Below are 23,229 nucleotides of genomic sequence, written 5' to 3' on the forward strand. Positions count from 1 at the left end.
TGACCAAAATTTCACAGTTTCGTGTGATTAGTTTATGGCAAAATATAGGAGGTTTCGTAGCTTGAATCGACATTTTCTTGGTGGAACTTCATTACCGAGTCGACTTTGCGGCACATTTTACTAGACCCATAAAATGTCATGGATCATGTGAGCCTTCCCTTTCATAACGCTTCCTAAAAACCATTTCAATGAAACTACAAAATGTAAAACAATTCATAGCCTAAGATAGTCTTTCCCTGGCCTACTTACGTATCATTATTATGCTGCTCCATCATGACAGTCCCTGGCTCTGTGAGGTGGATAAAAGCTCCAGGTATAAAGAAATACCTCAGAGGACAGGAAATAAACAACTAATCTAAATGTGGAAGGCGTTGGAAGTGGCCACCAGTCATCTCTTGGCACTTTTTGGCCGTGGTCAACAAGTTACTGAAGGCGGATCGAAGCTGGACTGTTGAATTGCTGCAGTCTCATCCGAAATGTTCTGCTGCAGTTTATCAAGATTACGAGGGTTGTTGCTTTATGCCATATACTTGAGGGCTCCCCACACAAAGTAATCGGATACTGGCAGACCAGGTGACATTGTTGGCCATCTATGTCCGGCTGTATGGGCAGTTGCCCCACAGTGTTAGAAGTGACTGTAGGTCTTTTCCTCCTCGGTTAATGCTGCCAAAAATGGTTTCAAAATGTTGGCGATGCAACGCGCCGAAGTTAGCGTGTGATGAAAGAAGATGGGACCAACAACGCGGCGTGCAGACACCATATGTCAAACCCCAAACTTCCGATCATGCAACAGTGTTTCGTGAAGTTACGTGGATTCTCCGCTGCACAGAACCTCTGAGTTTAGGAACCGGCATAACCACTCAGTTGAAACCATGCTCCATCAGACACAAAGAACGGATCCATGTCCAAGTCATTCATTGTTGTCTCAAAGAACAACCACTCACAGAAACTGAGGTGCTGAAGAGCATCTGCTGGCTTTATTGCACGAACAACAGAGACTCGGTAGGGATGCATTGCGGGTCCAGGTAGAATATTCGTCCGCATGCTCGAAGTGATATGCATTCTCTGGCGACAGGCATCGGGTTGATTTGGTAGGACTCTGCAGCATTTTCTGGTCTGCGGACACGTTTCGGAATTGTTTTTTACTTCGTCAAAACAGATCCTCTCTGACCCCATTTTCGGATTAAGCATTGCATGGCACGCTTTGCTGGCGCTCCGACAGCATTTAACTTCTCAGCATGGTATACGCATAACGGGATGTGGTTATATGCAAGCATTCACGTCCAAACGTATTGTAGTGTCGCGGAATAGTAAAGAGTTGGAAACATGGTTCAAATGGCTCTGAGCACTATGGGACTTAACATCTTAGGTCATCAGTCCCCTAGAACTTAGAACTACTTAAACCTAACTAACCTAAGCACATCACACACATCCATGCCCGAGGCAGGATTCGAACCTGCGACCGTAGCAGTCACGCAGTTCCGGACTGAAGCGCCTAGAACCGCATGGCCACCGCGGCCGGTTGGAAACATGGAATATTGTCAAAGTTTCGTTGCCTATGCCGAGAGCCAGAGGCAGTAGGTTAGCCAAGAGGTAAGAGGATTGCACGTGTATCAGAATGTGTCGTCACGCATAGGCAATGGCCTGGTTACTCACAACAGGTGAGAGAGAATTACTTAGCACGCGAGTTTGCGTTAGATGGAGACTTTCGTAGAGTGTAAGACAGAGGTATAGCGTCAGCTGTACTGCATTTCACAACTTCACATAAGTCTATAGTAACAACACGTAACTCTGTCACAAGAACACCTAAGGGGCGAGTACGACAGATAAGTCAGCAATATAAGTGGAACGAATGCGTTCACTACAAACGAACATGTCGTCGGTACGTCGCTCGTGCTTTCTTTAAATATGCCAGCTTTGATAGCAATAGGACACGCGCAGTTAGACTTCCAGTTAGATGTGTACTGGGACGCTGCGTAGCGCTCAGCTCAGTGATCGACATGTTAATCTTTATTAAGGAGATGTTGCAGTAAGGGCGGCCCATCCAGCAACAGATGTGAGGGGACAGTACCAGCTCTGGTCCTCTCTGCTGCCGCTGTCAATCATCAACCCAGCATTAGCAGACATCGCGGCAGACTCGCTCGCCGCCAATGCTGACCACATCAGTGAGCCGTCGTCGAGATCGTGCGGGGCCTAGGCCCTGTGCATCCGCTGTCACAACCGGGTGAGCCGACGACGCTGGGGGACTGCAGCCCGTTCCGCCCGTCCACCGCGGACGAGCCACCAGGAGGAGCAGGGAAGAAGATGGGGTGGGATATAGTATCCACTCATCCGGGTCACTTTCATTTTCCCCATCCTGTGATTCAAGTCTTTGCGTTTCTGTCCTCGGTTTTGAGATATGTTTTGACGCATGTGTCACCTTGGACTTGAATCTCGTTGCCTTCCTTACAGAAGTGATTATCCACAGTAAAAGGGGACTGACAAGTGCAGAATCATTATATAGGGTGATTCAGATAAGTCGGAACTGATATATTTATTTATCATATCTTTATCAGTATGATTTAAAGCATTTAAATACCTTTACAATAACTGTGGAACAGAATTAATGGATCGCTTTTCTGAAACCCCATACTTGCCATCCGCTACGACGCTTAAGTTTGGTATTTGGCTCAAAGATGCATTCAACCTTCATCTGTGCTGGTAAAAAAGCGTAGCACCCTGCGATATTACCCTCGGGATCGATAACGCTGTAAACAGCAAGGAGTCGACACTTGCGAAAGAAGGGCAGAGCTCAGAAGTTCATGTGACGTGTAAGACTGGTTAAAGTTGTCACGTCAGCACCAAATTGCGCCACAATTTTGCATAACGGCTCAATGGGCGTGTCACACGATAGTTAGGTCTTCAGACACCCTCTTATCCACATTTCGCCCCTTCTTTTGACGCCTCCGCGATGGAGGTCAGAACCGCGACACCCTGCCTTGAAATAGGTTTTCTTATCAGTCTTCCAGAAAAACATTCCAGACACAGTGCCACTCAGAATCGGCACGGAAAGGCCGCAGTGGGTAGCATAAAAGAGATCAATAAAGCCACCCCTTTCCTTGGAGCGTTGATACCCACACAATAGAAAAGCAACTGAAATCACTCAACAGAGGAAAGTCCACTGGACCTGACGGGATACCAATTCGATTCCACACAGAGTACGCGAAAGAACTTGCCCCCCTTCTAACAGCCGTGTACCGCAAGTCTCTAGAGGAACGGAAGGTTCCAAATAATTGGAAAAAGAGCACAGGTAGTCCCAGATTTCAAGAAGGGTCGTCGAGCAGATGCGCAAAACTATAGACCTATATCTCTGACGTCGATCTGTCGTAGAATTTTAGAACATGTTTTTTGCTCGCGTATTATGTCGTTCCTCGAAACCCAGAATCTACTCTGTAGGGATCAACATGGATTTCGGAAACAGCGATCGTGTGAGACCCAACTCGCTTTATTTGTTCATGAGACCCAGAAAATATTAGATACAGGCTCCCAGGTAGATGCTATTTTCCTTGACTTCCGGAAGGAGTTCGATACAGTTCCGCACTGTCGCCTGATAAACAAAGTAAGAGCCTACGGAATACCAGACCAGCTGTGTGGCTGGATTGAACAGTTTTTAGCAAACAGAACACAGCATGTTGTTCTCAATGGAGCGGCGTCTACAGACGTTAAAGTAACCTCTGGCGTGCCACAGGGTAGTGTTATGGGACCATTGACCATTGCTTTTCACAATATATATATAAATGGCCTAGTAGGTAGTGTCGGAAGTTCCATGCGGCTTTTCGCGAATGATGCTGTAGTATACAGAAAAGTTGCAGCATTAGAAAATTGCAGCGAAATGCAGGAAGATCTGCAGCGGATAGGCACTTGGTACTGGGAGTGGCAACTGATCCTTAACATAGACAAATGTAATGTATTGCGAATACATAGAAAGAAGGATCCTTTATTGTATGAATATATGATAGCGGAAAAAGCGCTGGTAGCAGTTACTTCTGTAAAATATCTGGGAGTAAGCGTGCGGAACGGTTTGAAGTGGAATGATCATATAAAATTAATTGTTGGTAAGGCGAGTACCAGGTTGAGATTCATTGGGAGAGTCCTTAGAAAATGTAGTCCATCAGCAAAGGAGGCGGCTTACAAAACACTCGTTCGACCTATACTTGAGTATTGCTCATCAGTGTTGGATCCGTACCAGATCGGGTCGACGGAGGAGATAGAGAAGATCCAAAGAAGAGCGGCGCGTTTCGTCACAGGGTTATTTGGTAACCGTGATAGCGTTACGGAGATATTTAGCAAACTCAAGTGGCAGACTCTGCAAGAGAGGCGCTGTGCATTGCGGTGTAGCTTGCTGTCCAGGTTTCGAGAGGGTGCGTTTCTGGATAAAGTATCGAATATATTGCTTCCCCCTGCTTATACCTCCCGAGGAGATCACGAATGTAAAATTAGAGAGATTCGAGCGCGCACGGAGGCTTTCCGGCAGTCGTTCTTCCCGCGAACCGTACGCGACTGGAACAGGAAAGGGAGGTAATGACAGTGGCAAGTAAAGTGCACTCCGCCACACACCGTTGGGTGGCTTGCGGAGTATAAATATAGATGTAGATGTAGATTTCGCGGTCGAAAACGGCAGTTTGTATTGCGATGTGCAACAAGAAGACGTTCTTCACAACCTTTGACACTGCCCAGACCCTTTGGCGTTTTAACCCTTCTCTAAGGACATCGTGGTGCTGCATCCGCGCCGAAAGTGATCTCACCATTCGACGAAATTTGAATCTGACCTGAAGTAAGAAAAGATGTTTTTGCTGTTTTGTGTCCTCCTGTGAGGTGATCATAGGGAGATGCGATATTGACACAAGCTTAAATAAAGCAGCAAAGGGTCCCTCTAAGGGTCGCCCAGCCCCTCCCCCCTTCCTCCCACCCCGCCGCCAGTTCCGCAAACCCTTTGGTGGTACCTACCCACCGAGAATTTTAAAAATTTGCCTGTACAGACAGAACCCATAACGGGAGTCCCAGGCGCCTGTATGCAGGCTTCACTGCTGCTCTTTCGCCGCCAGACTGCTGCTCTTGCGCCTGATGGTTGGCCATTGGGTTTAGGCGAGTGTCGAACGGGTTACCGGTCGGAGCCCTGCCGTTTGAAGCGCCGTAGAGACCGAAGGTGACGTGGCAGGGTGACGCACTTTTGCATCATAACGGAGGAAGGTTTTACGCATCTTTAGCCCAAATTTAAAACGTAAGCGTCGCAAAGCGTGAGAACTAAGGGGTTTCTAAAATGTGATCCTTTAATTTTGTTGCGCAGTGCAGATGCTGAAATTGTCCTCCAGTTTGTAGTCATCACACATCGCCTCGGCGGCACATGTTTGCAGATACCCGTCTCAGTACATCGACTGTGACTTCCCTTAAAGCAGCGGTAAAGTTAGCACTTAAATCTTGCAGCGTTCTCGGATTATTGAAGTACACCTTCTTCTCAAGACGACACTATAGAAAGAAATCTGGGGGAGTCAGGTCGGCTGAGCGTGGGGGCCATAGATGTTTAGAGATTAATCGATCATCGAAGAACTCATTAAGCATTATCATCGTTACATTGGATGTGTAATGTGATTCACCGTCGTAATGAAACTAGCAATAACGTTCATTGACTTCCAGTATGGATATATATTGATTTAGGATGTCTGTATAAACAACTGAAGTAACAATTGTGTTAAAAACATTGGTCCAACAATTCGCTGTCTAGGACACGACAAACCACGCTCCGATTTTTTGTGGGTGAAGTTGTGTCTCACACAATGTGTGACAGTCCAAATGAGAGTGCTTTGGCTGTTAACATATCTATTTAAATAGAACCATATTTCGTCACTGAAAACGTATTGTTCAGCTTGTTATTCACATCGCTAACTGTGAATTTCTTAAATCACTGACAACAGGCGAGAGACACGCTTTTGTGAATCCAAAGGACGCAGCCTTCAAACAACTCGAACTCTGTATGGTTCAATAAGATGATGGTTCAATAAGATGTTGCAATCTCTTGAGACAACCGATGAACTAATTTACTCAGAGTTTACAGCAGAGACTTTTGAACACGCTCCGTAGGTTCCAGCGTTAACACATCACTAACGGCTTTTAAATCTTTCATTCACAGATCCTGTTTCACGAAAACCTTTTCAAAATGTCATAAACTGTTGTTTTTCCTGGAATAGAGACATAAGGGGAGCTCTCGTGGAACAACTCAACACACGGCTTGTAAGAAAGTCCCGCAAAGTAAACTTCCTTTAGTGCGACCCTCAACACTTGCATGAGCGTCTTGGCGGACTGTGTATAGCCGCCACCTTACACCAGCGGCATCAGCAGTTGCGTGCAGGTTGCGAGAATGATGCATTACTACAGAACGTTTCCCAAGGTCAACGCTTAGAACAATGATGTAACTATCAACAACACAAAGAAATAATCACTATTTCTAAAACGAATTGCATAAATACACATATCTCCTCCATGTCCGCTTTGGTTCACTACGAGACGCCTGGACACTTCCCTTGTTGAGAGCCCATCCTGGCACAAACAATGCGGACGCTATTGAACCGCGGTATCGACCGTCTAGGCATGGTTAACTACAGACAACACGAGTCGTGTACTTCCTTCCTGGTGGAATGACAAACCGATCGGCTGTAGGACCCCCTCCGTCTAATAGGCGCTGCTCATGCATGGTTGTGTACGTCTTTGGGCGGGTTTAGTGACATCTCTGAACAGTCACAGGGAACTATGTCTGTGATACAATATCCACATTGAACGTCTATCTTCAGGAGTTCTGGGAATCGGGGTGATGCAAAACATTTTTTGATGTGTGTATATCATTGTCCGAAAAAAAAATCGTCGTTACAATTTCATACAAGGAACGTTACTCTTCTTCTTCTTCTTCTTCAGAGTTTGTTTCACCTGTGGCACGATCCACTGATGAGAAGTATTCAACCACGAACGATTTCGTTGATGCTTCAAATTCACTCAAGATTTATTGTTGCAAGAGTGTATATGGATTACATGATTACATTTACAGAGCAATATCACAAGTTGTTCTGAGATACCAGGTATCGACCCATGCTGAAACACCGAAATCAGTGCGTAGTATAACCTTCACAGGCGGCAGTGCAGGCGCTGATTCTGGCATCCAGTCCATCATCCAGATAGAGAATACTTTCCTGGGATACATTATTCCACGCCTGCTCGGCCTGTTCTGTAAGTTGTTGGTTGACGAGTTGCACGAGTCACTGCAACACGTGCTCGAGTGGAGATAAGACCGGGTATCGTGCTGGCCTGGGAAGTTGCTGCACATCTTACAGACCACGTTGAGTTTCACAGACAATGTGTGAGCGAGCATTATCCTGTTGGAACAACACACCACTTACCTGTTTGCAAGAATGGCAAAAGAACGAGTCTAATAACATTCGGCACATACCAAGTGCTTGTTAGCGTCCCCTCCAGAATCACCAAAGGTGAACGAGAGTTGTAGCTTATCGCACACCAGACCATAAGGCCTGGTTTGGGGTCAGTGTGACTTGGACGAACACACTATGCGAAACAACTCCCACCAGGTCTACATCGTACGCGCAAACGACCATCACTTGCGTGCAGGCAGAATCTGCTTTCATCGCTGAAGACCACAGCGCTCCATTCCATCTTCCAAGTGATCCTCTAATGGCACCAGTCATGCAGCGCACTTCAATGCTCTAACGTGAATGGAGCACGGGCTAGAGGTATGCGTGCCTATAGTCGCACTGTTAAAAACCGGTTCGCAACAATTCGCGTTGACATCACTGTGATTACAAGCACTCTCATCAGTGCTGTTGTAGCGGTAAGATCTACCACTGCTTGCCATACAATACGACGATCCTGGCAGGCGTCTGTGCTGCGTGGATATCCAGAACCTCGTCTACGTGTGTGAGAATGTTTACATGATCCGTTGACAAATGACGCAACAAGTCCAGCCTGTAAGCTGGTTCTCCAAAAGGACCATCCCTCCACTCACAGATCCACAATTTGACCCTTTTCCAGCTCTCTCACTTGGCTGTTAGAAACACGAATGCGTCTCTGTGGCATGGCTAGCTGCTTGTTTCAGACGTTTGCTTCACACTGAGCCTTCTGGCTGTTAGAATTCCCCATTAAAGGGGAAACACAGATGGTTCTCTGATAGCTAGTCACTGGCTTTCAACTGTATAAAAATTCAGTCTAGAGCGCCGGCACGGTAGCTCAGCGTGTTCGGTCAGACAGGCACTAGCCCTCTGAAATAAAAAACTGAGTAAAGGGATCAACGACCAACTTGAACGGGTGTCTTGTGGCGTCAGCCCAGACCAAACGCAACGAACGGTACCGAACAAAAAAAAGGGGGGGTATTGTCTTTGATTCAGAATCAAAACGTCGTCGGTCCCGGGTTCGAATCCCGCCGGTGCTTAAATTTTGATTAATAATAAGCATTTGCGGCCAAAGACTTCCAGCATAAGAAGTCACCCTTATATTGCCAACGGCCTTGTCAAAAATGGCAGAGGAGCAGACAGAGGTTCAGGGCACTCTCTTGCCCTTGAAGTGGGAAACTGCCCGCAAAGTGGAAGAATCAGCAACGATTAACGGCATGAGGATGCAGAAGGCAATGAACACCACTGTATTAAAAACACATAACGTGTATCCACAGGACATGGGGCCTCTAACTGAAAAAGTGTCATGATGATGTCTCCATTGGCTAAAGATTACGGAATAGTCCCCAGGAGGGGACTGCTGAGATGGAGGTGGCCATGAGAAAAAGCGTGAATGTGGTAGGGAAGCTAGAAAATTTGGAAAGGGAAATGCAAAGGGTCAATCTAGATATCTTAGGGGTTAGTAAGATGAAATGTAAATAAGACAAGGATTTCTGGTCAGATGAGTATACAGTGATATCAACAGCAGCAGAAAATGGTATAACAGGAGTAGGATTCGTTATGAATAGGAAGGTAGGGCTGAGAATGTGTTACTGTGAACAGTTCAGTGACAGGGTTAATGTTATCAGAATCGACAGGAAACCAACACCGACAACGATACTATAGGTATACATGCCATCGTCGTAAGCTGAAAATGAGGAGATAAAGTATACGAGTATATTGAAAGAGTTATATAGTATCCAAATGGAGATGGAAACGTAATAGTCATGGGGGCTGGAATGCAGTTGTAGGGAAAGGAGTGGAGGAAAAGGTTACAGGAGAATACGGGCTTCTGACAAGCAATGAGAGTTCTGTAATAAATTTCAACTAGTAACAGCTAATATTCTGCTCACGAATCACAAGAGGAGGACGTATACTTCGAAAAGGCCTAGTGATACAGGAACATTTCAGTTAAATTACGTCATGGTCAGACAGGGATTCCGAAAACAGATTCTGGATGTAAGGCGTACCCAGGAGCAGATATAGACTCAGATCACAATGTAATAGTGATGAAGAGTAGGCTGAAGTTTAAGACAACAGTCAGGAAGAACACATACGCAAAAAAGTGGGATAAGAAAGCACTAAGGAATGACGAGACACGCTTGAAGTTCTCTAAGGCTGTAGATACAGCCCTAAAGAATAGTTCAGTAGGCAGTACAGTTAAAGAAGAATGGACATCTCTGAAAAGGGCAATCACAGAAACTGGAAAGAAAAACATAGGTACAAAAGAAGATAACTGTAAAGAAATACAGAATAAATACTTCAGCTGATCGATGAAAGAAGGAAGTACAAAAATGTTCAGGGAAAATCAGGAATACAAAAATACAAGTCGCTGAGGAGTGACATAAATACGAAGTGCAGGGAAGCTAAAATGACATGACTGCATGAGAAATATGAAGAAATCGAAAAAGAAATTATAGTCGGAAGGACTGACTCAGAATATAGGAAAGACAAAACAATCTTCGGTGAAATTAAAAGCAAGGGTGGTAATATTAAGTGTGCAGCCGGAATTCCATTGTTAAATGCAGAAGAGAGACCGGATATGTGGAAAGAGTACATTGAAGGCCTCTGTGAGGGAGAAGATTTGTCTGGTTGTAATAAAAGAAGAAACAGAAGTCGATTTAGAAGAGATATGGGATCCAGTATTAGAATCAGAATTTAAAAGATCTTTGAAGGACTTATCAAATAAGGCAGAAGCGATCGATAACATTCCATTAGAATATCTAAAATCATTAGGATAAGTGGCAACAAAACGGCTATTCAGTTGGTGTGTAGAATGTCTTTCCGAAAAATATCAGCCACACAATTCCGAAGAGTGCAAGAACTGACAAGTGCGAGAACAATCGCACGATCACCTTAACGGCTCATGTATCCAAGTTGTTGACAAGAATAATACACAGAAAGATGGAAAAGAAAACTGAGGATGTGTTAAATGACGATCAGTTTGGCTTCAGGAAAGGTAAAGGCACCAGAGAGGCAATTCAAATGTTGCGGTTGATAAAAATCAAGATACGTTCATAGGATTTGTCGACCTGGAAAAAGCGCTCTACTGTGTAAAATGGTACAAGATGTTCGAAATTCAGAGAAAAATAGGGGTGAGCTTTAGAGAGAGACAGTACAAGAACCAAGATGGAATAAGAAGAGTGGACGACCAACAACGAAATGGTCGGATTAAAAAGAGTGTAAGACAGGGATGTAGTCTTTCGCCCCTACTGCTCAATCTGTACATCGAAGAAGCAATTATGGAAATAAAAGAAAGGTTCAGGAGTGGAGTTAAATTCTGCTGAATGGAATGAACCGTCTAATGTGTACAGAATATGGACTGAGAGTACGAAGAAAGACAAGAATAAAGAGAAGTAGCAGAAATGAGAACAGGGAGAAACTTAACATCATTATTGATGGTCACGAAGTACTTGAGGTTAAGGAATTCTGCTACCTACGCAGTAAAATAACCCGTGACGGACGGAGCAAGGAGGACGTCAAAAGCAGACTAGCACTGGAAAAAATGGCATTCCTGGCCAAGAGAAGTCTACTAGCATCAAATGTAGGCCTTAATTTGAGGAAGAAACTTCTGAGAACATACGTTTAGAGCACAGCATTGTATCGAAGTGAAACATGGACTGTGGGGAAACCGGAACGGAAGAGAATCGAAGCATTTGAGATGTGGTGCTACAGACGAATGTTGAAAATTACGTGGACTGATAAGGTAAGGAATGAGGAGGTCCTGTCCTGCGCAGAACCGGGGGGGGGGGGGGGGGGGGGAGGAATATGTGGAAAGCACTGACAAGGAGAAGGGACAGGAAGATAGGACATCTGTTAAGACATCAGGGACTGACTTCCATTGTACTAGAGGGAGCTGTAGAGGCCAAAAACTAGAGGAAGGCAGAGACTGAAATACATCCAGCAGGTAATTGAGGACGTAGGTTGCAAGTGGAACTCTGAGATGAAGAGGTTGGCACAGAAGAGAAATTCGTGGCAGGCCGCATCAAACCAGTCGGTAGACTGATGATTAAAAAGAAAATGAATATAAAAGACGACCGAAAAATGCAGCGAAATTTGGCAAACAGAACACTAATACATTTTTAACAAAAAGCACTGTGAAAAGCGGAGCCTTGAAGTGACATGTGTTCGCAAATACCAAAAATTGAACATCCTCGTGAAAGTGGGATAACGTTGTCTATGGCGACACATAAGTGATATAAGATCTCAAAAATCGTAAGTAAAACCAAATAGTAATATACCCTTAGAAACTTGACCTGCAGATAGTTCTTACCTAGCAATAAGGGAATAACGAAAAAATTCTAATGTATTAACCTATCTATAAAAATACATTATGAACCAAAACCTGCGCTCGAAGACCGCAGCGCGATTTCTTGCAAACTGATAGTACAAAAATATCAGCATTAAAATTTCGAGTCGTGCACTTTTTCGGTGGAAATTCACTCCAAGATAGGCAATTTGGTAACGCTGTAATCGCAACACCTATCTTTATTCAGTACGCTGAGGTGAGAAAGGCCAAGTGATACCTCCCGATATCGTCTCGGACCTCCTTTTGCTCGGCGTGGCGTGGACTCAACAAGACGTTAGAAGTTCTCTGCAGAACTATTGAGCAATGCTTCCTGTAGAACAGTCTAATTCCGAAAATGCTGTAGGTGCAGGATTTTGTACACTGACCACTCGAATATGTCCCATTAATGTTCGACGGGATTCGTGTGGGGCGATCTGTGTGGCTAAACTATTCGCTCGAACTGTCAAGGAAGTTCTTCAGAACAATCGCGAACAATTGTGGCCAGGCGACATGGAACATTGTCATCCATAAAAATTCCATCGTTGTTGGGGAACATGAAGTCCAGGAATGACCGCAATGGTTTCCGAGTACCCGAACATAACCATTTCCAGTAAGTGATCGGTTTAGTTGGACCAGTAGACCCAGTCCATTCCATGTAAATACAGCCCATTCCATTAAGGAGCCAACAGCAGATTGCACAGTGCCTTGTTGACAACTTGGGCCCATGGCCTCGTGGGGTCTGCGCCACACTCGAACCTTACCATCAGCTCTTACCAACTGAAATAGGGACTCGTCTGACCAGGCGACGGTTTTCCTGTTCTCTAAGCTCCAATCGATACGGTCACAAAAATAATGTTCAAATGTGTGTGAAATCTTATGGGACTTAACTGCTAAGGTCATCAGTCCCTAAGCTTACACACTACTTAACCTAAATTATCCTAAGGACAAACACACACACACCCATGCCCGAGGGAGGACTCGAACCTTCGCCGGGACCAGTGGCACAGTCCATGACTGCAGCGCCCTAGACCGCTCGGCTAATCCCGAGCAGCGATATGGTCACGAGCCGAACAAAGACGCTGCAGGTGACGTCGTGCTTTTAGCAAAGGCACTCCCGTCGGTTGTCTGCTGCCATAGCCCATTAACGCCGGGCTTCGCCGCATTGCCCTAATGCATACGTTCGTCGCGCGTCCCACATTGATTTCTGCGGTCATTTCACGCAGAGTTGCTTGTCTGTTAGCAATGACAACCCTACGTAAACGCCGCTGCTCTCGGTCGTCAAGTGAAGGACGTCAGCCACCACGCTGTCCGTGGTGGGCCATAATCACGTCGGAAACTTTTTCACGTGAATCGCCTGAGCACAAATAACAGCTCAGCCAGTTCGCTGCCCTTTTATAGTTCGTGTACGCGATACCACGGCCATCTGTGTTTGTGCATATGACTTCTGTCACCTCGTTGTACTGTATAGCTGCGCTGCGCGGTTCGTGCAGTGGAGAGTGTTTCCCGATATACAGGGTGTTACAAAAAGGTACGGCCAAACATTCAGGAAACATTCCTCTCACACAAATAAAGAAAAGATCTCATGTGGACATGCGTCCGGAAACGCTTAATTTTAATGTTAGAGCTCATTTTAGTTTCGTCAGTATGTACTTCCACCTACGCTCAATGGAGCGCGTTATCATGATTTCATACGGGATACTCTACCTGTGCTGCTAGAACATGTGCCTTTACAAGTACGACACAACATATGGTTCATGCACGATGGAGCTCCTGCACATTTCAGTCGAAGTGTTCGTACGCTTCTCGACAACAGATGGGGGTTGGAGGAGGCGGACCAATTCCATGGCATCCACGCTCTCCTGACCTCAACCCTATTGACTTTCATTTATTGGGGCATTTGAAAGATCTTGTCTACGCAACCCAGGTACCAAATATAGAGACTCTTCGTGCTCGTATTGTGGACGGTTGTGATACAACACGCCATTCTCCAGGGCTGCATCAGCGCATCAGGGATTCCATGTGACGGAGGGGAGATGCATGTATCCTCGCTAACGGAGGAGATTTTGAACATTTCCTGTAACAAAGTGTTTGAAGTCACGCTGGTACGTTCTGTTGCTGTGTGTTTCCATTCCATGATTAATTTGATTTGAAGAGAAGTAATAAAATGAGCTCTAACATGGAAAGTAAGCGTTTCCGGACACATGTCCACATAACATATTTTCTTTCTTTGTGTGTGAGGAATGTTTCCTGAAAGTTTGGTCGTACCTTTTTGTAACACCCTGTAGTATTCGGACTCGCATCTAAGTGCAATCTTTACTTTTATCTTCTAGTTTAAATCTGTCCACCATTGCTGTAGCATACACTGTATCTTAAACGAAGCACATTCTACAACTACGTAGCTTAAACGAAGCATATTCTACAACGACGAACCAATGGTGGGATGTACACTGGAAACGACGTTCAAATGTAGTTGATGAAATAGCGCGAGGAAATAAATTTTATATATGTGGCTGTGTGATTTGCCTGGTTGCATGATAACTAGTTAGGATAGAAGAAGTAGGAACAGACCAAGAAGGGGAGGGATGGAGTCAGTCTTTATTTTTTTAAAAAATGGCTCTGAGCACTGTGGGATTTAACTTCTGAGGTCATAAGTCCCCTAGAACTTAGAACCACTTAAGCCTAACTAACCTATCACACACATCCATGCCCGAGGCAGGATTCGAACCTGCGACCGTAGCGGTCGCGCGGTTCCAGACTGTAGCGCCTAGAACCGCTCGGCCACCCCGCCCGGCTGTCATTATTTCATTAAACATATTTATTTATTTTTCCATGGAGGGAAGAGCTCTAACTGAAGAATAGTGAAGAAATGCTGTGCACCGAGAAGCATGGAGAAGTGTAGTGTATGGAAGAGAATAGAGGTTAAATGGCAAAAATACACCTTTAAAAGTGGAATAGTATTAAGGACTGTAGTCTCGTTTCTGCGCTGGTATGAAGTAATTGCACATGTTTCAGGAACGTACACAACCAACGCAGGAGGGAGGGCACTTTATGCACATCAAAAAAATTTAATAAGACACAAATTTCGTAAATTCGTTTTTGATCATAATTAACATAATTTTTAGAGAGATACTGATGTCTAAGTAGGAACCTGAAAATATTTAATATAAGGTTTGTTGTAAAGGCCAATTATAGTATCAGCTAGAAAAAATAATATAAAGCAAGAAATGACTTTCTCAAAATTTTCAAACGTAAAATACACGAGTAGGTTGCAGTACATATAGAAGTGATCATAAAGTACCCCCTACTGGTGTTGCTAGTGATAAGAAGCCAGATACTGTACCAAGGAGGCCTAAAATTAAAGAATATAAAAAAAAATTACACTTACACTGTAACCTCCCCGCAATATTTTAAAGACAATGATAATGAACCAAAAATCTAAACTCCCCACAAAATATCGTTAAATATGAAAATGGAGCCAAGCGTAACCTCCCAACAGAATTAATGAATAATAATGGCGCAGATGTAAACTCCACACAAAAGTTAAAGAATAATAATTGACCGCTAAACCCACAATAATATTAATTAAATAATGATCTATGAACTGAATGTAACATCTCAACAGCAATAATTAAACCTGATAAATTTTATAAGGGCAGCGGCGCTGACCTTCGACCCTGTGAAATAATTAAACCTGAACACAAAAACCAAAATTCTTACCTCAGTAAACTGCATCTATATCTGCTCTTATTTTATGGCACAGCTCCGTGCAATGCTGGCCCATATTTAATTTTGATTCTTGGAGGGAATGCATGGGAAATATTATCTAACTTGAAATGAATCTTTTTCTTAAAAACAGTTACATTATAAAAAAAAAATATTATTGGAGCAATTCTTGAACAAATTAATTACAATTAACATACATTATGGATGTGCGCAATGCTGCTTCATTACCTTATATAACAATATACCTCGTCCTCAATCGTGACCAGAGATGCAAGGAGAGCACGCCGCCCGCTCAGTACAACCGTCCACTCGCTACAACTACTGCCGACTGAGTGCAACTCGCAACTGACTACTCGCAACTGAACTACTCTCTCTGCCCACTCGCCTCACACTACTGAACTCTCGCGCGGTCAAGCGCAGACTAGCAACGATAAATAACTCTCTGGTCCGAGATTCTGTCATGCCTCGCCATCGCTGTTAATGAATACATACGTGTTTCAACACCCAGAACAAAACTCTCGAACGCGAAAATCGCAAGTGAAACTTTATCCACTATACTAACTGGGGAGCACGATTTCACACTTTTCACTGAAGATACTTGTCATGGACGGGATTACGGTGTTGCCAGATTGCCAAATCTGACGTTGATTTCCTACCGAAAATAGGCATAGGACGAAATTCTCTTAGGTACAGTTTTGAGACGTTAGTAGGCAAGGAACCGCACTGAGGCATCCGAGTGTGCTAATTTTCGTTCACCCAGTATATCTATTACTATAAACTATTACTATAAACTATATCTATTACTATAAACTTAGAACAATTTTAGCATGAGTTTTTACTCTACAACTGACTATCATTAGTATAGGGATCGCTATAACTAACAGTGATCCACATCTATTATACAGCTTACGCGCATTCCAGAAACATCAATTGGAAGTGTTCACACTATTTTAAAGGAACGTTAGCAAATGTGTATAGTGTATGCAAGCTGGGTCCCATAGTAACTACATCTGGAAGAAAATCAAAAACGTGGTGACCTGAAAATAGTGTGTTGATGATGAGAATGAAGCACAGTGACTAAAATTCGTCACTACAGACGAAACGTTGGTGTGTAGTTACGACCTAGAAATTAAATGCGGCAGCAAAGAGTTGGTACAAAATGGTTGACCACCCCCAGGAGAAATCTCGTGTACAGAAATTTGCGAATATGGCCAGGGTTATCACAGTCTTCGATTATAGCGACTTGGTGTACGCCCATACTGTTTTAGGATTTACTACAATCACTGCAGCTTATATCGACAGACCCTGAGTCAATTGATGGAAGGCCACATTGCAAAGAAGGGGAAAGAACCTTTTCGGCCATGGAAGCTTCGTCATGATAATGCTAGGCTTCACGTTGCCCAGACTGTGGTAGAGTTTTTGACTAGAAAAGTCATTGCTATGGTACCCCATCAACTTTACAGTCCAGATCTGGCAACGTGATTCCTCGACCCCACTGCTAATAAGAAGCGACTTAGGGACGTTGTTAGAGTAATTTACTCGTACATGTGTTATAACAAGTTATCTACAACCTTTTAAATAAAAATATTCTAAGTCTTTCTGAGTTATTCCACAACCATGAGGTCTTCTTCACCTAGGATCTGTGAAAGGTATATTAGCATTTCGTTTTTCTTTGTAAATATTTATTACGTATTTTTGTTTTTCTGACTGAATTAGGTACGTGCATAAGTTCGCAGCGTTTTTCCGTAAGTTTCATAAACACAACAGATACACATAATAGATACTTTACTAATCAATAATATATTCTCCTTCACCATTAAAAACAGTCCGCCAACGCTGGTCTAACTTTTCGATTCCGTGAATATACGAATCACGTGGTTATCAGATGAAGAACACGTCGAGCCACGTTCGGAGAGCATCTTCATCCGCAAATTAAGTTCCTTGAACGCCGTTCAACAGAGAGCGGAAAAGGCGAAAATCTAAAGGCGCAAGATCACGTGAATAAGGTGGATGTGGAATGACTTCCAAAGAGAACTCCTGTAGAGTTGTTTGTCAATCTAGTAGAATGGGAGCGGGAGTTATGGTGGAGTAGCATCACTTGACGCAGTCTTCCTGGTCGTTGTCCTTCGACTGAGGCTGCAAGAAGTCTCAGTTGCTGACAGTAAACGTCAGCAGCGATGAGTGGTTCAAATGGTTCAAATGGCTCTGAGCACTATGCGACTTAACACTGAGGTCATCAGTCCCCTAGAACTTAGAACTAATTAAACCTAACTAGCCTAAGGACATCACACATATCCATGCCCGAGGCAGGATTCGAACCTGCGACCTTAGTGGTCGCGCGATTCCAGATTGAAGCGCCTAGAACCGCTCGGCCACACCGGCCGCCGCAGTGACGGAATTCGTAGTACACCACCCTGCCGGTGCTCACCAGATGCAGAACATTATCTTTTGTGGATGCACGCAGCTCTTTGTATGGGGAGTTGCTGTTTTGCTTGAGGCACACCCGTTGCTTTCTTTTCCTTCCGTTAGCATACGGACACGATTTTTCGTCATCAGTAACGATACAGGATAGAAATGGTCGTTATTGTTCACGAGCCAATTGACGACGAGAAGCAGAGATGCTCATACGGCCACTCCCTGATTTCTGTTATTTTGGTTTAGAGCATATCGTATCCATACACCCCATTTTTGAACTTTTCCCGTTGGATGGAAATGTCGCACTATGGTGGAATGATCACACTTCACCACATTTGACAGTTCTCGAGAAACCTGATATGGATCATTGTGGATTAATGCGTTTAAGCTATCTCCATCAAACCCAGGGTCTTCCAGAACGTGGAGAGTCACTAATGTCAAAATGATCCTCTTTAGAATGTGGAAACCATTTTCTTGCCGCGCTCTGTCGACTGGCATTGTCTCCGTGCACGACAAAAATGTTTCTGGTGCGTCCGCTGCTGACACTCTTCTACTGAACTCAAACAGAAGAATATGTCGGAAATGTTCCGATTTCTCCACTTGGCACTCCACTTCGTAGCGTCCACAGCTCCACTCACTATCTCCAGATCAGGAAATGACAAACCGCAACACTGCAGTAAGAAAAGAAAAAAAGGACAACAATCGACAAATAAACCCATAGCAACCAGAATCCCAACATGTAAAACAAAGGCACTACGAATTTATGTTCCAACATAATAGTTCCTGGAGGATTCCTCACTATGGATCCACTGGAACGAAAAGTACATATAATCTCAATGAAATTCTAGTAGGCAAAGCTTTAGACGCGACGTTGGCCCTTCACATGTATTCCACGAGTGAAAACGGATATGAGACAAGCGCCTCACATTGGACAGGGATGAACTGGTGATGAAGAAAAATTGATCTTTACATGTTTTCCCACTTCTTTAGTAAAGATGGAGAGCTACCAACCAGGCGAAAGATTGATATGACGGGAAAAAGAACATAGTGTATATATAGGGTGGTACATTGATGGTGACCGGGCCAAATATCTCACGAAATAAGCGTCAAACGAAAAAACTACAAAGAACGAAGCTTGTCTAGCTTGAAGGCGGAAACCAGATGGCGCTATGGTTGGCCCGCTAGACGCCGCTGCCATAGGTCAAACGGATATCAACTAAGTTTTTTTAAAATAGAAACCCCCATTTTTATTACATATTCGTGTAGTACGTAGAGAAGTATGAATGATTTAGTTGGACCACTTTTTTCGCTTTTTGATAGATGGCTCTGTAATAGTCACAAACGTATAAGTACGTAGTATCACGTAACATTCCTCCAGTGCGGACGGTATTTGCTTCTGGATACATTACCCGTGTTAAAATGGACCGTTTACCAATTGCGGAAAAGGTCGATATCGTGTTGATGTATGGCTATTGTGATCAAAATGCCCAACGGGCGTGTGCTATGTATGCTGCTCGGTATCCTGGACGACATCATCCAAGTGTCCGGACCGTTCGCCGGATAGTTACCTTATTTAAGGAAACAGCAAGTGTTCAGCCGCATGTAAAACGTCAACCACAACCTGCAACAAATGATGATGCCCACGTACGTGTTTTAGCTGCTGTCGCGACTAATCCGCACATCAGTAGCCGACAAATTGCGCGAGAATCGGGAATCTCAAAAACGTCGGTGTTGACAATGCTACATCAACATCGATTGCACCCGTACCATATTTCTGTGCACCAGGAATTGCATGGCGTCGACTTTGGACGTCGTGTACAGTTCTGCCACTGGGCACAAGAGAAATTACGGGACGATGACAGATTTATTGCACGCGTTCTATTTAGCGACGAAGCGTCATTCACCAACAGCGATCTTGGCGGGTTAATGTATGGTAAGGCATTATGGGAGGAAGGATAACTGGCCCTCATTTTATCGATGGCAATATAAATGGTGCAATGTATGCTTATTTCCTACGTAGGGTTCTACCGATGTTACTACAAGATGTTTCACTGCATGACAGAATGGCGATGTACTTCCAACATGATGGATGTCCGGCGTGTGTTTGAAGCAGTATTGAATAGCATATTTCATGACAGGTGGATTGGTCGTCGAAGCACCATACCATGGCCCACACGTTCACCGGATCTGACGTCCCTGGATTTATTTCTGTGGGAAAAGTTGAAGGATATTTGCTATCGTGATCCACCGACAACGCCTGACAACATGCATCAGCGCATTGTCAATGCATGTGCGAACATTACGGAAAGCGAATTACTCGCTGTTGAGAGGAATGTCGTTACACGTATTGTCAAATGCATTGATGTTGACGGAGATCATTTTGAGCATTTATTGCACTAATGTGGTATTTACAGGTAATCACGCTGTAACAGTATGCGTTCTCAGAAATGATAAGTTCACTTCAAGCTAGACGAGTTTCGTTCTTTGTAATTTTTTCGTTTGATGCTTGTTTCGTGAGAGATTTGGCCCACTATATACATATATATATATATATATATATATATATATATATATATATATATATATATATATATATATATATATATATATGTGTGTGTGTGTGTGTGTGTGTATGTGTGTATAATGAGGAGTATGTCGGATGTCACAAGCACAGTCGTTGTCTCGGTGAATAATACGGGGGAGGTACAAACAGTGCGCCAGCCACTGTTGCTAAAGTTTCGTCCCGGCGCCTCAGGCAAACTTACTACGGGCGCCCGCCGTGGTGGACGCGCCTAAGCCGCTCGCTGGAGATCCGGAAAGAAAGCGGACTGTATTCACAGAGCCGGAGGCGCCGTTTTCTACAGGAAAGACGGACCGCCTCGGCGCAGCTGGCACGGCCTGGAAATAAGTTTTATTCCCCTTCCGATCGGCCACTCGCGCAAGAGAATCTCCGGAGCCTGTGCATTCAGCCGTGCGTAAGACACGGCGAAAGAAGGGCCGAACTTCTGTCCCTCCCGCGTCACAATAAATCACTAGTTCACACGCGGAGTACCACTTCCAGAGCAGCGGCAACATTTCTTGTCGGGATGAGTTGTGACCTGTCACTGCAAGACATATATCACACCGCAGCTTCTCTTCGCCGCGTGATGTATTATAGCTCATTCATCTTATCTTGATATTTACGCACAGCCGGCCGGTGTGGCCGAGCGGTTCTAGGCGCTTCAGTCCGGAACCGCGCGACTGCTATGGTCGCAGGTTCGAATCCTGCCTCGGGCATGGATGTGTGTGATGTCCTTAGGTTAGTTAGGTATAAGTAGTTCTAAGTTCTAGAGTACTGATGACCTCAGATGTTAAGTCCCATAGTGCTCAGAGCCATTTGAACCATTTGTGGCTTTCCCAGTGAGGGACGGTCCTTTCGGAGGACTACAACACCAGACTCACGTGCTGCATCAGTTGTGCAACGATGCTGGTATCAGTGGTCAAGTGAACATTGTCACATACAGACGAGGCTCTAGACGTCCATAGGGCACAGGCATTCTTGGGGACAGTCGTATTGTAATGCCACCAGTGGCAGATGGTACAGTTACCTCAATCCAGATAAGAGGGATTGTGAGCCCAGATGTGTCAACAGAAACTGTTGGGAACGAGTTGTTAGCAGTGAGCGTATGGAGAGAGACACATCTAGCCTACCTGTGGAAGGATCGAAGTCCTCGGCTCGACTGGTGCCTGCAGAGGATGACTTGAAAGATGGAATTGCGCGAAGAGTCTTCAGCGATGAAAACAGAGTCAGCCTGCACCCAAGTGATGGTCGTTTGTGAGTACGATAACACCCCCCTGCTTCCCGGGATTTGCGAAATTACAAGTTGACAACGACCGTGAATTATGAATTTTGACCCACGTCGGGATAAGGCATCCGAATCCGAAGTAAATAATGATTATTCCGCGGGAAACAGGAGACCTTATAACTTGATCATTATTGAATGAGTAATTTCATTCAATAAAGATCGGTAAATAAAATGATGGAAATAATTTGGAAATAAATTTTGCCAGTGGAAATTTTGCCGAAAGAAATGATTACTTTGTAAAAGCAATTAAAAAATCGGTCGCCAGCTCAACTATGAGCGACAGTAAAGTACGTGAATAATTGTGTCAAAAATAAAGTTTACCTGTTTGTAGCGCAGCAGGTGGAACTTTTACGTAAGTGCTGTGTCAGGCTATGTAGTCATATAAAACAATGTCACAACAATCTAACTACACTTATTTTGCTCATAATTTGTAAGCTAAGTGCAATGCTGACAAAACAGGTAATTATCTGTCGAGATTTTGAATGGCTCCGAGCACTATGGGACTCAACTGCTGAGGTCATTAGTCCCCTAGAACTTAGAACTAGTTAAACCTAACTAACCTAAGGACATCACAAACATCCATGCCCGAGGCAGGATTCGAACCTGCGACCGTAGCGGTCTTGCGGTTCCAGACTGCAGCGCCTTTAACCGCACGGCCACTTCGGCCGGCAAGAGATTTTGAATAATAGACTGTCATTCTGTCTTTAAAATTAGGTACTTTGCGCAGTTTAATCTACTGATATTGAAATATGTTGGCAATAATTGATTAACTATGTTTTGAATGATAATACTTCATTAATTTGGGGATTGTCAGGTGGAATAAGTTTTATAGTTTCATGAAATATCCTTGAACTAACTTCAGCTGAATATTCATTGAAATAAATCTTAATAATAAAATTTATTACTTCAGTCTATTATTAAGTTACTACTGTTGGCGTAAGCTTATTAAGTGCAACAATTAACTACGATAACCATTCTGAAATTTACTCTTCACCGTCTATGCAAATAATTTGATAATTAACATATTTTCTCTTGATAATGGCGTGACAGACTCGGTTCAATAAGGCAAGGATCGGAAGGGACCTACTTGGTGTTATTGTTTGGTGGAATGTAACTGCAAGCTTCGATTATAAAGTGCTTGTTATTAACTGTTCAACTTCAGAGAAAAGCACAGTCACTGGCAAGCCTTCTACAATTTTATCCTACGAAAATTACGTAGATCTTACTTCCCTCGTTGTCGGTGGATCGACGGAAGTCCACGGCAGCGACATAATGTGGCAGCGGGCTTTTACTGTTGCGACTTGGGCCCACAGTGCGCTACACATTTAAGGCCTCGTTGCTTCAGCACAATGCCCATTAATCCATAATAACGTGCCCGGCCATGCTCCCAGATATGCCGACCATTACTTTCCCGTCGTACTTAGATCCACACACTAACCGTTAGATGTAACACAGCTAGGACTAGCAGCACCCGACTGTACGTCTTACTCCG

This window comes from Schistocerca piceifrons, chromosome 3 (genome assembly GCF_021461385.2).
Source record: "Schistocerca piceifrons isolate TAMUIC-IGC-003096 chromosome 3, iqSchPice1.1, whole genome shotgun sequence".
NCBI classification, from domain to species: Eukaryota; Metazoa; Arthropoda; class Insecta; order Orthoptera; family Acrididae; genus Schistocerca; species Schistocerca piceifrons.